At 48.3% G+C, this 11,927-nt stretch overlaps 1 long non-coding RNA gene and 1 other non-coding gene across 2 annotated transcripts; one reads left to right on the forward strand and one right to left on the reverse strand.

Annotated features, from left to right (window-relative positions):
• Positions 1–8,678: 8,678 nt before the first annotated feature.
• On the reverse strand, positions 8,679–10,344 carry LOC146706313 (uncharacterized). The gene is made up of 2 exons (XR_014921747.1): positions 10,046–10,344; positions 8,679–9,912 (listed from the first exon to the last, which is right to left on the reverse strand). It is a non-coding gene; the product is annotated as an uncharacterized LOC146706313 (long non-coding RNA).
• Positions 10,345–11,447: 1,103 nt separating this feature from the next.
• LOC146706314 (U1 spliceosomal RNA) lies at positions 11,448–11,611 on the forward strand. Its single transcript, XR_014921813.1, has one exon. It is a non-coding gene; the product is annotated as a U1 spliceosomal RNA (small nuclear RNA).
• The last annotated feature ends 316 nt before the right edge of the window (positions 11,612–11,927 follow it).

An 11,927-nucleotide genomic window follows, 5' to 3' on the forward strand; every position in this document is an offset into this window, starting at 1 on the left:
TACAAAAAGTGTTGTTAATTATTTTTAATCATATTCAGGTTACCACAAATTTTTTCATTTAGTTGAACTTGAAATGTTTGTCAGTAAGTAAACAATTAGCACTGTACAGTCAGAAATATCAAGTTATTCTTAATACTGCAGACTTGCACTGTATAAGTTGTCCTAACAGTCATCTTAAGTAAGCTTTACTTAGTTTTTTTGAGGCAATGAGTTTCCTTAATTTTTTTGAGTTCTGGGAACTAACAAGGCTTTACAGTGTACTCAAAATGAGTAAGTTGCCCTAACTTGGTCAACTTACGTAAACTTGATCCAATTTTCTTGAGTTCTGGGAACAAATGAGCTTGTACAGAGTACTCAAAATAAATAAGTTGTCCTAATTTAGTCATTTTTAGCTAAGCTTTACTCAATTTTTTTGAGGCAACGAGTTTCCTCAATTATTTTGAGTTCTAACTAATTCGATTTTACAGTGTGTAAGAGCAGGAATTTAACTACAAACCCTCATAGTTCCCGTCAGTATCATTCATTCTGCTCTGCCTCAATGGTCACAGTGGCTAGTTTAAGTACGTTTGCCCCATAGAAATCCACTGATGTTCAGTGAGTCCCTTTGATACATATTTAGACCTTCATAATTTTCAGGGTGCATGAGTGTTACATCTCCATCTCATCCTAAACATTTTACCAACATGTAAAAGGCATACGTCCACAAGATTTTGATTTTTTTAATTGAAACTTGTTTGGGTTTGGGTGACTACTTGGATTAGGGGAGTATTATTTAGAGCAATGTTTGTCACTTTGGTTAATTGCTAAACTCAGGCCGTTTTTGTTCAGTCTTTTTCTAACTGAACTTTCACATTTAACATGCTAACTGAAGCCTGTAGAGTCTGAGCTGTAGCTCTTTTATTTTCTGTATTGTACAGTCTGACTTAGGGGTGGATTTGCTGGGATTGGTGACTGCGTTGCATGTTTTGAATAATCTTCTTCAGAGTAGACTTTTGGTGTAAGCTGATAGTGAATGAAGAAAACTATAAAAAGCTGCTGTGGTTTTAATTTTCCAAGAGAGGTAATGCACATAATGCAGAGACGAGCGCACGGGGGATATCCAAATTCTAGGAAGGCAGCCTGCTGCTGTACACAGGCGGATTCTTCTCAGTCAGAGTTCTTAACAACTTGACTGTTTTCTCCAACCACACAAAGAGTGCTGTTTCCATTCTGGGAAGTCTACTCATTGGTGTAGGCAGCTCTTCAAATTATAAGTAGCTATATATGAGCAGCTATATTAGCTTTGACTTATCATATGTTAAATATTATACTTTCCTGGTTTAAAATTTATGATGGCTCATGTGGAATACACCAGGCACAGACACACGCACACACAGGTATGTACTGCCAACTTCCACATTTATTGAAGCTTTGAGTGTTGAGTTTTGACAGCTGACTCAGTCGTACAGTCTGACAGCTCACGAGCCCAGCTGATCTCTCCTCTGGCCGCCCCTCCCCGTCTCACTATAAACACAGCGGAGGGAGACCATCATCAGTACATAAACACCATCAGCTGTTCTTACCGGCCTCGCAGCGCCGCCCTGTTGAGCCTTCTGCTGCACTCCTCCCCTGCAGCTGCGCCCGGGGCCACGCCTCCGCCACACACCCCCACCGCCCGTTCGAGGCCGGGGAGCCGTCCGGCCGAGCCAACTCCCCCCCGCGAGCGAGAGAGGAAATCGGCCACCGCCATCTGCGCCCTCGGCCTATGGATCACCTTGAACTTAAAGGGCTGCAACGCCAGATACCACCGGGTGATCCGGGCGTTGGCATCCTTCATGCGGTGGAGCCACTGCAGCGGGGCGTGGTCCGAACAGAGGGTGAATGAGCGTCCCAGGAGGTAATAGCGCAGGGAGCCGACCGCCCACCGGATGGCCAGGCACTCCTTCTCCACGGTGCTGTACCGGCGCTCGCGCTCCGCTAGCTTCCGGCTGATGTACAGGACAGGGCGGTCAGCCCCCCTCACCTGCTGGGACAAAACGGCTCCCAGCCCTCTGTCCGAGGCGTCAGTCTGCAGAACAAAAGGGAGGGAAAAGTTAGGAGTGTGAAGCAGCGGCTCCCCACAGAGAGCCTTTTTCACCTGCACAAACGCCGCCTGGCACGGCCCCGTCCACTGGACCAGATCCGGGGCACCCTTTCGAGTGAGATCGGTCAGGGGGCTGGTTAGCTGCGCAAACCCCGGCACAAAGCGACGATAGTAACCCGCCAACCCCAAGAACCGTCTCACCTCCTTTTTCGTCCTGGGGCGCGGGCAGGATGCGATAGCCGCCGCCTTCTCCACCTGTGGACGCACCTGCCCGCCCCCCAGGTGGTACCCCAGATACTGCACCTCCCTCCGTCCAACCGCGCACTTCTTCGGATTGGCCGTGAGCCCCGCCCCCCTCAGGGACTCCAGGACCGCGGCCACCCGCAGCACATGCTCCGCCCAGGTGTCGCTGTGGATGATCACGTCATCCAGGTAGGCGGCAGCATACGCTGCGTGCGGACGCAGTACCCGGTCCATGAGACGCTGGAAAGTGGCCGGGGCCCCGAACAGGCCGAACGGAAGTGTCACGAACTGGTACAAACCGTACGGAGTGGAGAAGGCCGTTTTCTCCCTGGCCTCGGCAGACAAGGGAATCTGCCAATAGCCCTTGGTTAAGTCCAGTGTCGTGAAAAAGCGGGCCGTGCCTAACCGGTCCAGGAGCTCGTCGACCCGAGGCATGGGGTAGGCATCAAAGCGTGACACTTCGTTCACCCTGCGATAGTCGACACAGAACCGTATAGACCCATCCTTCTTCGCCACCAGAACGATGGGGCTACACCAGGCGCTGTGCGACTCTTCTATTACTCCCATCCTCAGCATTTCCGCCAATTCCCTCTGCACGATTTTTCGCTTGTGCTCCGGGAGCCTGTAGGGCCGTGAACGCACCGTCACGCCAGGCTGCGTCACGAAATGGTGCTCGATGAGGGACGTCCGGCCGGGCAGGGGGGAGAACACGTCCGCAAAACGCTGTTGCAACGCGACAACATCCGCTCTCTGGGCCTGTGTGAGATGGTCATCACAAGGGAGGGAGGCGGGAATGATAGAATTTGGCACCTCAGGCCCCAACTCATCTCTCTCCTTCACCAAGCTCACCAGAGAAGCGGTTTCAACCTCTCGCCACAGTTTGAGGAGATTGAGGTGATAAATCTGCGTGGCTCCTCCCCTGTCCGACCGAGCGACCTCATAGTCCACGTCCCCGACTCGCCGTGTGACCACAAAGGGTCCTTGCCACTTGGCGAGCAACTTCGAGCTGGAAGTAGGGAGTAACACAAGCACTTTATCTCCCGGTGAGAATTGCCTGAGCCTAGCCCCTCTGTCATACAGGCGTTGCTGACGCTGCTGAGCCTGGAGCAAATTCTCCCGTGACAACCTCCCCAAAGTGTGGAGTTTTGCTCTCAGGTCCAACACGTACTGAATCTCATTTTTGGCGGGGCTCGGACCGTCCTCCCAGCTTTCTTTAATCAGGTCGAGCACCCCACGTGGCCTCCTGCCGAACAGCAGTTCAAAGGGAGAAAATCCCGTGGAGGCCTGGGGCACCTCCCGCACTGCGAATAACAGAGGGTCTAGCCAGTGATCCCAATTGCGTTCATCCTCGTTAATGAACTTCCGAATCATGGACTTTAAAGTCTTATTCAGCCGCTCCACCAGCCCGTCAGTCTGAGGGTGGTAGACGCTGGTCCGAATAGATTTAATGGCCAGTAATTCGTACAGTTCCCGCAGTGTACGAGACATAAACGACGTGCCCTGGTCAGTCAGTATCTCTTTCGGGATTCCGACTCGGGAGATGACCTGAAACAGTGCCTGCGCCACACTCTTTGCAGAGATGGTGCGCAGCGGAACTGCTTCCGGGTACCGCGTTGCGTAATCCACCAGGACTAACACAAAGCGGTAGCCGCGTGCACTCCGGTGAAACGGCCCGATGAGGTCCATGCCGATGCGCTCAAACGGGACCTCAATGAGGGGGAGAGGGCGCAGCGGCGCCTTCGGTATGGCCGGCTGGTTAACAAGTTGGCAGTCCGGGCAGGACGCGCACCAGCGGCGCACATCCGCTCGGATGCCCGGCCAATAAAATCGGGCCGTTATTCGCTCCAGAGTTTTCTCGTAGCCCATATGCCCTGCCATGGGGTTATAGTGGGCCGCCTGGAAAAGCGTTTCCCGGCGGCCCTGCGGCACCAACAACTGGGTGTGTGTTTCCTCGGTCTGAGTGTCACGACTCACTCGATATAACCGGTCGTTTAATAAGACGAAACGCGGGTAGGTCTGCGCGGCCTCAGGGCGCACCACGTGACCATCAATAGCCATCATTTGGTCAAAGGCTGAGCGTAGGGTGCCGTCACGAGACTGCTCCAGTGGGAAATCACCCATGGGGGACACTTCCGGGGCCGGCGGGACGTCCCGTGAGGGACCCGCCGGCTCCTCCCCCCCGGAGTCGGTGTCGGACGACCCCGCGTCACCGCTGAATGCCGCGCACACGCTACACCCCGCTTCCGGTCGTGATCGCACCCCCGCGTACTGCCCCAGTAGCTGATGAAACCCCGGCCAATTGGTACCCAGAATCAGGGGGTGCGACAGGCGCGGGCTAACCGCCGCCGTTACTCTATGCATTTTGCCCTTATACTTTAATAACAGCGGCACTATGGGATACCTGTGAACGTCACCATGCACACACCTCACCTCCACCCATTCTGCCTCCAGCAATGCCCCGGGGCGAACCAAGCTTTGGTGTACGAGGGTCTGCGTGCAGCCCGTGTCCACCAACGCCTGGCGTATACCCCCTCGAGTCCTTACCGGAATACTGTATGTCCCTCCTGGACCGGGGGAGGGTGCTGGGGCGCCAGCAACGCGGAACACCTGCCCCACTTCCATAAGCGGACAATCCCTCCTCAGGTGCCCCGGCTGCCCGCACTTCCAACACTCCGGCCCCGGCGTCTGTGCTGCTCTCCGTGGCTCGGGGGCGGCTCCACTTGGCTCGGCTCCCCTGGACGGCACCAACGCCGCGAAAGGGTTAGTGGGGCTCAGCGCCGGCAGCCGCTCGGCCTGCCCTGGTGCCGGCACACGGCGCCTCGGGGCCGGCACTGGGGCCTGTCTGTTCGGCCTCCGTCCGGCGTCCCCGGGTTCCCCTGCTCCAGCGGCAAGGTGGTCCTCCGCCAGCGTCACTGCTACCTCCAAGCTTGCGGGCCGGTGGCACCGGACCCATCTCGCCGTCTCCGCTGGCAACCCCTCCGTGAACTGCTCCAGCACCACCTTGTCCACCAGCTTCGTCTCGCCCTCCGATGCCCCCGGTTGCAGCCAGCGCACCGCCGCGTCGCGCAGCTGCCGGGCCCAGGCGAATGGTCGGTCCGTTGTAGCCAGCCGACAGGCCCGGAACCGCCGGCGATGGTCTTCGGCGGTGAGCCCCAGCCTGTCCACCACCGCCCGGCTCACGTCCGGGAAGCTGCTCCTCGACGCCGGAGGCAGACTCAGGGCCGCTGTTTGTGCCTCCCCAGACAGCAGGGGGAGCAGCCGCGGAGCCCACTCCTCCCGCGGCCATTGGCAAGCCTCCGCCGTGGCACGGAAGGTCTCCAAAAAAAATTTGTGGGTCGTCCCCGTCCCCCATCCGGGGCACCGCCACCGACAGTGGCGAGGGCTTCGGCGTGGCAGCGGCCCCGACCAGCCGTTCCAGAATTTGCGTCTGTCGGTCCGTCTGCTCCTGCAGCGCGGCCAGGTGGGCACGCTGGTCGGCCGCCTGATCCCGGCTCATCGTCGCCATCTCCGCTAGCATCTGCGCCAAGAATTGCAGAGGCTGGGCGGGTGGCGCGGCCTGTGGGTCGGACATTCCCCCACCGGCACTTTCCTGGGTTTCGGCACCACTTGTGGAATACACCAGGCACAGACACACGCACACACAGGTATGTACTGCCAACTTCCACATTTATTGAAGCTTTGAGTGTTGAGTTTTGACAGCTGACTCAGTCGTACAGTCTGACAGCTCACGAGCCCAGCTGATCTCTCCTCTGGCCGCCCCTCCCCGTCTCACTATAAACACAGCGGAGGGAGACCATCATCAGTACATAAACACCATCAGCTGTTCTTACCGGCCTCGCAGCGCCGCCCTGTTGAGCCTTCTGCTGCACTCCTCCCCTGCAGCTGCGCCCGGGGCCACGCCTCCGCCACAGCTCAAAATTCAAACCTTACAAATTAAAACCCTGAATCATCACCACCTGTGTGAACTACAAGGGTGCCATCCTTTTTCTTTTCAATCCATTAAGTACCACATTTTACACACTGAGCAAGAAAGGAAGTAAGCTCTTCATGGTGACCCCAGAAATGTTAATGTATCACTTTCTAGCATACTACTGACACTGCTCGACATCTTCTTTTCTTTTTTTTGCCTGTCCCGTTTGGTTCTTTTGCCATCAGAATTATTGTGTAAAGACAAAGAAAGATGCCCAACAGATTTACTTTACCAAATGGACCATCCCAGCCTTGCCTTAATGATCTATTTGATTCACCTTTGCTTTTGTTGTTTATTTTGTTTTATTTTCACTTGCTAAACATGGGACAGATTTGACTGCGGGAAAGAAAACGGAGAAAGAAAGAGGGAAAGAAAAACAGCGGGGAAGAGGAACGTGATAAAGGACAAAAAAGAAAAACCAACAAAACAAACAGCCCAAAAAAAATACATATATCAATCACCTGGATCACCTGTCAGGAAAGAAAAAAGAGAAAACGAGCAAAAAAAAAGAGAGCAATATAATAAATAACATCATCGCGATGATCTATGTGAATATAACAGTAAATACTAAATATTGAATATTATTGTGCAGCACGTAAGATCGACAGCGCACAGTGTGCTTTGAGGTAGGAGCCAGAGTGACGGGGGGGGGTCACTGCTCGACATCTCACAGTACAGTATAAGAGTCCCGCCACAAGGAGACACTAAAGGCTTTCAAACCAACAGTTTCTGCTTCCAAAGTGGCGCCAGCCGTCACCACCGATCATCGTACTTATGTAACATAGACTGTGGATGCATGTTTAAGTTGATACATCACTTAAAGCCACCACTGTTCAGGCATCACATCTGTCCATTAGGTTTCCCTTTCATACTCAACATTTTTATCCCTGGGTACTAACTTTTTTGTTTTTGCTGACTGTTTATTTATTTGTTTGTTTGTCTAATGCTCTTGTTGCACTGCTAAATAGGCTGTAGCCAACATGATTCATAAAGGGATTATAAAATCTAAAAAAATTACTGCATTATTTCACCTACTCTTATTAAACTCACTTTCCTAAAAACTGATTGCAGCTTCTACTTTGTGATGTCAATGTTATGTCTCTAAATTATTTCATATCATTCATGGGAGATATGTTTGATAAATGATAAGTTAACAAGTCACTGCTACCAGCCTAATCAATTCATTGGGGCAACCTGCGTGTTGTGTTGCATTGTCTGATTTGGTCATAGTGTGTAAACACCTCTAGAGGCCACTGTTGTATAGCTGCTGCAAACTGAACGTGCCCGTACCAGAGGTTATACTTAAAATGGCAGCTGCCAGGAAGTCTCTTTGGACATTTGTGTTCGCCCTTTATGAAATAGATATGTTGTATTACAAGGTACTAATGCACCCTTGCATTGGTAAAATAAATTCTACTAGAATAGCTGATACTCCCTTACAGAAGATTTATTTTGACCTTTCTAAAGCCTTCTTTAAAAATTAGAAAATAAAATGAAAACAGGCATATCAAAACAAGCCTACTAGAAATACTTCTCTGCATTACATCCTAACACTTGGCTAAATCCTAATATGTAATTCTGGTTTAATAGTTTATTTCACTAAATGTGATTATGCACTAAAAAAGAACATGTTGGGTTTACTTAATTCAATAGTGGACACTGGTTGCACACAGATGTTTTGCTTTGGCAGGAGCTTAAACAACTGAGGTGAAGTTATTCATATTCAATAAACCTGTGCAATTTGTGTTGATAAAATATGATTGAAACATGTTTTGGTGAAGTAATTTGAGCTCCTGGATATTTTAATTCTTCACAAATTTCACACTTTATTCCAACACTATTCAGTGACTTTTACCCAAATACTATTTGGTCACTGAAATACTATGTTATCTTCAAATGACATGTTGGTATTATATTCTAAATACACAATTTTCCAGTGAAGGCCTTACAACAGATTGTATTGTTCTCTTCCAAGATGGTTGCCAGCATCCACCTTTCAAAACAAAAACAGTAATTTCACTATAGTGACAGTAGGTGAATCAGCGGTCTGAAACACACGGCCCGGGGCCGACTTGCGTGAGGCCCACATCACCCCTACTTGCCACCCGTACTGTTGACGTGAGGAAATATTGTGCATTTTGGTCCTTGAAGTTAGTTTTTGTTACGGGGGATTTTGTTGTTGAGTGCAATGTGAAAATAACTTCTATAAAAAGCAAAAAATGATTTAATATGAAGGCAATATGAGCAGAGAGTAAAACCATGTTGAGGGATTGGCTGTGTTAGTTCAGTGAGAGTTATTTGTAAAGAAAACAATTTTCACTAGTAGACATAAATGTACACTTATGTCTGCATTTTTATTTTGTTAAATAAAACAAAAATTATAGCAAAGTGCTGCCACATGTCTGAGTGCCAATTCTTTTTTTATTCAATGAAAGGTTTTAGTTAATTAAGATTGAGGAAAAAGAATTTGCATTCACATTTGCAGTTTTGCCTTGTTATACAATATTTGAAAATTAAAACAAAACACTACATTTTCTGAAATATTAGTGAGTTTTTTCTTGTTTAAAGACAAACGTTTTTATACTACTTGAACACTAAAGTGACCCTCCAATGTGATGACAGTGCCAGCAGTGGCCCACAGCTCATTTAATGCTTTCTCCTAATTGGCTCATAATGGTCTCTCATATGTATGAACTATGTAGGCTATCTCTATTTTAAAATAATGGGTGGGCAATGAGAGCATCTCCTCGATGTGTACAACAGGACAACAGGGAATACAGAGAACTGACTGAGGACTTTGTCAACTGGTGCCAGCAGAACCACTTCCAGATCAACACTCCGAAAACCAAGGAGCAGGTAGTGGACTCCACCTACACCAGTGAACATCCAGAGAATGGGCATTAAGATAGCTGACTCATATAAGTGATCTGATTAATAAACGGATCTGGAGTAACAACAGAGTGTACATCTACACAAAAGGATAAAGACGGTTGTATTTGCAACAGAGAAGTCTTTTGGAAGGGAGCAGGGAGAGCTCCTGAAGACCTCAGACGCTGTGGTGGTATTGTCCATGTTTTATGGTGTGGTCTGCTGGGGATAGGAAGAAACTGAACAGGTTCATCAAGAAAACTAGCTCTGTTCTGGGATGTCCTCTTGACCCAGTGGAGGTAGTTATCCCTGTCAGATAACAGCTCCCACCCCATACAGGTCACCCTTCAGTGACAGGCCGTGTTCCAAGTGGACATTTTGGAGGCCTTTCCCTCCAGCTGCTGTCAGACTGTACACTGCACAACAGCAATGAATGTACACCACATATTCACACACTGGGGTCTTTGCATATCAGTGTGCAATACCTGTTAATACCTATTAACACCCAACCACTGCACTATGAAATGACCACGCCAAGCAAACAAACAATGTTTGGGTGCTGCAGATGGAAACGGACCATAGCTTCATGGTGAAATTCCTCACAAAGAGCAGAATCTACCTTGTCCTTTAAAGTTTTTATGGCCACCACTTGGGTCTGCTCACCAGGTACTGTGCCATATAGGTGGCCCTTGTACACCGTGCCAAACCGGTCCTCACCGAGCCCCTCCATAAATCGCACTGCTGACATGTTAATCTCACGCAGCTTCGCCTGCAGCCATGAAACAATAAATACATGTCACCAAAGACTCTGGCCACCAGAATTCAACAATACTTAAACAAATGTATGTAAATCACATTTACTGTGACCATATTTAATGTTACCTTGTTATTATTATTGCTACCTGTTGTTTTTGATGATTCGGGGGCGACAGCTCCGTGTCCTGGGAGGGTGAGCTGCTGAGCTGGGAACGAGGTGGTGTGTCATTTGAAGCCTTATGTTTATTGCGACACAAGCAAACCAGAAAGAAGAGGCAAGCGATAACCAATGGGATGGCAACTGCAGGTATTAAAATAAACAGGATCTCCTTCCTGGGGTTTTCTTGTGTTTCATTCTTCTTCTAATAGTAATCTGTATTATTACATCATATATAAGTATATGTATGTATGTAGATATATATAGATAGATGGCTATGGATATAGATAAATAGACTTACATATATAAGTACTTATCTATTTCTTAGTCTATATTTCTTCTATTTTTGCATAGCATTATTGCTGTTAGGTATGCTGTGTGTGTTCATTTGTTCCTGCCTTGTGTACTCTGCTGCAGTAACAATTTGAATTTCCCAACTCTGGGACTAACAAAGGTTTTCTTATCTGAAATGTATCTAAACCCAGCTGATATCTGGCTACATTTTCTGCTGAGCATCCAAATCACACTGAAGTTTACACACTGTATAATGCCTGATTTCTTGTAAATATTTAGCGATGGTCTTATGAAATATATTTTGATAAAATGTTTATCAGGCCACAGTGAACAATGGAAAATAAACAAAATTAAAACAAATAATTAAAAACACTGAAAAACACTCAAAAATATATTTTTTTAGAGATGTCTTAACCTGGTTATGCTGTACCATCCAGACGTGTATGTGCGCCGGACCCGCGTGATTTGAGACTTCCTGCCATCTTTAGCAGGTAATAAACTCCCGCCAAAGCAAAAAGTTGCTCTGAGTGAATTCAGTCGTTGTTAATGAGTAAATTTTTAGTGTTTTTATTTGGATTGTTTTCTGGTTGTTTGTTGCACACGGACATGTTCACAGACGTGTTTTCGTGAGCAACACTGTTCATACTCCGAGACCGTAGCGGGAAACTGTTGGTTGCCTAGCAGCAGTTAACGAAAAGACCGGAAGTGACTGTGCTTCAACTAGAAAACTTTTGCGTTTATCCTCTTTTTCCCGAGTATCAGACAAACTCGTTTAGCAGCGTGCTTTACCTTTGAGTTAGCTGAACTTCTGGTGGTTTGTTGGTGGATTTAAGGAGGTTAAATGGATGAAAAAAAGTTATCTTTCAGCTAGCTCTTGTTGCGCAGATACAGCAATGCATGATGGGAAATTCTCCCGGTATTTGTAAAGCTAAATAACCTTATGGGGCTCTGTTGGAAACTGCTTCATGTGTATATATAAATAGTGTGTAGTCCCAGCTTCCTACAGGCTGTGTTTGTGTTGATTTTGAGATTGTGAGCACCGTGAGTGTGCAGGGTTTGTGTGTGAAAGACTGCCCCATATGTGAGCTAAAGAATTCATACTTACCTGGTAGGAGAGATACCATGATCACGAAGGTGGTTCTCTCAGGCCGAGGCTCAGCCATTGCACTCTGGCTTTGCTGACAGCCTGCGAATTCCCCAAATGTGGGAATCTCGACTACATAATTTCTGGTAGTGGGGACTGCGTTCGCGCTCTCCCCTCATCATATGTTGAAAGAAAAATGAGTGGGAATGTTTGCGCTTATTTTCAATGACGACGTCATGCAATCTTCTGGCTTCCTAACTACAGTTTTATCAGTGAGGCCAGGGTAAGCAGGAGAGGAGGAGGGGATGCTGTCTTATTTAAAAAAGTCTGTGCAGCATTTGGGAGGCCTGTAAACATTAACAAACACAACTTTGGATGGGGCCTTCAGCTGTAAAGCCACATATTCAAAAGACTGAAAACTTCCAGGAGACAGCTGCTTACATTGAAATGATTCATTAATGACCTCAGTGAACTGCTGTCTGTGATCTGTGTT

Source organism: Copadichromis virginalis, linkage group LG7 (genome assembly GCF_057382275.1).
Source record: "Copadichromis virginalis isolate Kocher_CV1m ecotype Utaka linkage group LG7, C_Virginalis_male_GT1.1, whole genome shotgun sequence".
NCBI classification, from domain to species: Eukaryota; Metazoa; Chordata; class Actinopteri; order Cichliformes; family Cichlidae; genus Copadichromis; species Copadichromis virginalis.